Genomic DNA, 3,935 nt, shown 5'->3' on the forward strand with positions numbered 1-3,935 from the left:
CTGGAGCTGGAATAGTCTAAACTAATTTAAAGCACAGCAATTAATAAAAGGCAATGAAATCAAGAGTCTTAAGGCGGTTTAAAAAAAAAAAAAACCCTAGTAATTGTGATCCCGTGGGAAGAAGAGGAGAAGCCAGCGTGCTGCATTCGGAAGTGATTTTAGTGACTTATTTTGGTGCTCAGAGCACCGTTCTTGCAATCTTGATCCTTGGGGATCCCCGCCTCGGCCTTCCCCTTTTTCCCTCATCTTCCCTCATGAAAGAGCTAATTGGCCGGGGCAAGAAAATGGGCAGCCGTGTTGCTGCCCGCTGTCCTTGGGAGACTCGTCCGCCAGGTCCCATGGCGTGGAAATTGCATGTATTTAAAAAGCCTTTAAGGGCATCGGACGAATAAGGACAGGCAGCTCCAGAAGATAACCAGGGTGGGCTGGTTGCTGCTGTGCTGTTCCTGTTGGAAGGACGCACAACGTCGTGATGTGAGGAGCAGGAAGGCCTCCCCACACCTTAGCCCCTCACCTGTGGAAGATGGTGGGGACAGAAACATCCAGAGGTAAAAATCCCATCCTTGGGGGAGCTCTGGAGAAGACGACAACGACGGTCCTTGGTGGTCTCTCTCTTAACGCTTCCTTGGTGACTGTTTTACCCTCCCTGCTCTAGCCAGTTACACGGCCTCGGGGTTTTTAATTCAGAAGACTTTATAGATCTGCGGACACACCTTCAAATTCGCCTCCATCCGGACTAGGAATGTAATTCGTTTTTAAGAAAAGCAGAAAAGAGCGACCAAAAGATCTCAGGGAACCCAGATTGATGACATCTACTGAATCTGGGAATATGGGGGGCGGGGGGAAATCAGACTTGGAAGGTTGATGAATATTCCCAGGCCATCCCCAAAGCTCAGTCCATAAATTGCTGGGAAATGGAGAGTTAGGGGGCTAAGAATGGAATGGAATTGTGATTATATATATATATAGCCAGGAGGAGGACCCAGGAGGAGAAAAAGATTGTCCTCTATCTATCTATCTATCTATCTATCTATCTATCTATCTATCTATCTATCTATCATGGACAATCTTTTTCTCCTCCTGGCTTACTTCTTTGGAGAAGCACCCCCACCCCGCTCAAATCCTTTAAAAATTAACTACCTGGTTTTTTCCCCCCCACTTCTCTTTCTGTTCCAGAATTGCCTGCTTAGCAGATGAATTGCTTTCCCAGCTTTCAGGAAGTTGTTTTTCACTTGAAGGTGGAATGAAATCTCCGCCTGACTTTTTTCCCCCTCCCTCCCTCCCCCCCTTTTCAAAAATCTGTAGCTCTGAGCCGTGCTAAAAAATTCACGAGGCTTGATCAAACCCCGGGTTGCTGTAGCAGCGATGGGAGCCGCGATCCCGTTTCCGCTTGGAGCCAAGCCCGCCTGCCACCCGTTTGGAAAGGCGGCGCTAAGAACCAAAATAAGTTTGCGGCCCAGCCAGGTTTCCGTTCCAGCCTGTCTTTCGTGCCCTCGCCAACCTGCCCTGTCCGTGGCCCGAGACTCCAGGGAGCCCAGCATGTCGAGCACCGGGAAACCTTGTTGGACAAGGAACGCATCACAAGGAACAAGCTGGCTGCATCTGTTTCCGTGGCAACCACCCCGCTCTGATTCCCTGTTCCAGATTCTGGTCTCCATCCCAGTTGCAAAGGATGAAACGAAGCAGCTGTTGGCGTGTGGCGGGGTTGAAGAGGGAGGATTAGCATCTGCGGAAATAAGCCGGCTTCCCCCGCACCGTTTTGTGGTTACTGTACTCTGCTAGATGTTGAAACCTGGGGACGTTAAGCGCATTTCTTCTGGGCCAAACTTTGGTCTCTTTTAGCAGCCACCTGCTTAGGTTAGCTTACCTGTGACTCCAGATATTGCAGTTTCAGGCTGTAGTTTTTCTGCCTGTCGTTTCAGATCCTTCAGCCTGCAAAGAAGGGGCTCGAGAATGGCCTTTCTCTTAAAATACGTAACTGTAAGTATACAGGAGGGTTCCCACAACACGTTACTCCCAAGACTTGCTTGTAGTTTAGCCTAGCCAACGTGATTTGAAAAGCAGAGAATCAGAAGGGACAGTCCGACCCCCTGCTCAGCGCAGGTTCCCCTAGAGCAGTTTCTCATCCTTGGCGGCTCGAAGATGTGTGGACTTCCATTCCCAGAATTCCCCAGCCAGGGGAATTCTGGGAGTTGAAGTCCCATACATCTTCAAGTTGCCACGGTTGAGAAACGCTGCCCTACAGCATCTCTGGCAGATGACCATCCATTCTCTCTTGGAGAAGGGGGAGAAATCACAATTTAAAAACTTAAAGTTAAGCCCCTCACCATCAGGCTTGTGTGATGTAAGAACCCGGCCAACTGTGATTTATTCCATTAAAAAAAAGAAAGCAATAACCGAAAAACAGATGGAGCAAAGCAATTGTTTTTTTTCAGGGAGCAAAATATCTCAGTATTCCCGATGAACCCAGGACCGTGGCGAGCATTTACCTGAGCTGTTTTAGAACAAAAGGCAATCTGTCCATTGGAATTTTAGTAATGTCAAAAAATACATCGAGCAACGGCCCGATCAACTGATGAAAAGCCAGGCAATTAATCAGAAACAATGGTCTTTTCAGTCAGAACCGGGGTTTATGCACCTCTCGGCTCTGGCCTGGAGGTGATTTTCTCCGGTTAATCAGCTGGCTCTGTCACCACTGTGCAGCGATGAGAGAGATGACGGGGTTGGGCAGGTGAGGGCCGAGTGAGCCGATTTGCCCAGAGATGAGCTGGAACGGCAGCAGAAGGAAAGGAAAAAAGGAGCAAAAACACTATTTCGACTTTTACAGGCTTTTCCTTTTTCCCACCCAGGGTCACCCTCCACTTGTCTGTCTTGGACCCACGGCCGATCTGCACGCCATGCAAAAATCCAAAAGTTTTGTTTCCTTCCCCCATGCGGCTGGAGGGGGAAAAGAAGATGCGCTCGCTAAAACAGAAGTTGGAGAGGGATAAGGAAGGAAGGGAGGGAGGGAGGATGGATGGATGGATGGATATAGGAAGGAAGGAAGGAAGGAAGGAAGGAAGGAAGGAAGGAAGGAAGGAAGGAAGGAAGGAAATAGAGAGGAAGGAAGGATACAGGAAGGAAGGAAGGAAGGAAGGAAGGAAGGAAGGAAGGAAGGAAATAGAGAGGAAGGAAGGAAGGAAGGAAGGAAGGAAGGAAGGAAGGAAGGAAGGAAGGAAGGAAGGAAGGAAGGAAGGAAGGAAGGAAGGAAGGAAGGAAGGAAGGAAGGAAGGAAGGAAATAGAGAGGAAGGAAGGAAAAAGGAAGGAAGGATACAGGAAGGAAGGAAGGAAGGAGAAAAAGAGGAAGGAAGGATATAGAAAAAGAGGAAGGAAGGAAAGATATAGAAAAAGAGGAAGGAAGGAAGGAAGGAAGGAGATAGAAAGAGAGGAAGGAAGGTTGGTTGGTTTTCTGGGGCATCCTGGAACTGCAGCCGATCAGCCTGCCTCCTGCAGACTTGTGAAGCTGCCCGGTGACTTTGGCTGCTGGAAAGGTAATGACGGTTTCCAGCATCTGGCTGGAGGAGCCCGCAGGGGAGAGCGATAAATCCCCCTGCCATTCCTTGCTTTGCAAAGGGAGCCGCCATCTGCTGGGAGCCGTTTTCTAATTGGCCGAACGAGGGCAGGGCCGGCTGCCCCGTGGCCCACCCAAATACGTGCAGGTGAGCGGCAGAGCGCGAAGCCAAGGCCGGACTCCGACTTGGACGCTGCAGGGCCGCCGAAGGGAGCCCGGCTTGCCCGGCTGACGCGAAGGTCGCCGGCACGCCGGGCGCCCCTAGTGTTTCTCAACCTTAGCCACTTTAAGATGTGTGGACTTCAACTCCCAGAATTCCCCAGCCAGCATGGCTGGCTGGGGAATTCTGGGAGTTGAAGTCCACACATCTTAAAGTGGCCAAGG

This window comes from Python bivittatus, unplaced genomic scaffold (genome assembly GCF_059951505.1).
Source record: "Python bivittatus isolate LINGU-HERP-01145 unplaced genomic scaffold, Pbiv_v1 ctg000090_np1212, whole genome shotgun sequence".
Taxonomy (NCBI): domain Eukaryota; kingdom Metazoa; phylum Chordata; class Lepidosauria; order Squamata; family Pythonidae; genus Python; species Python bivittatus.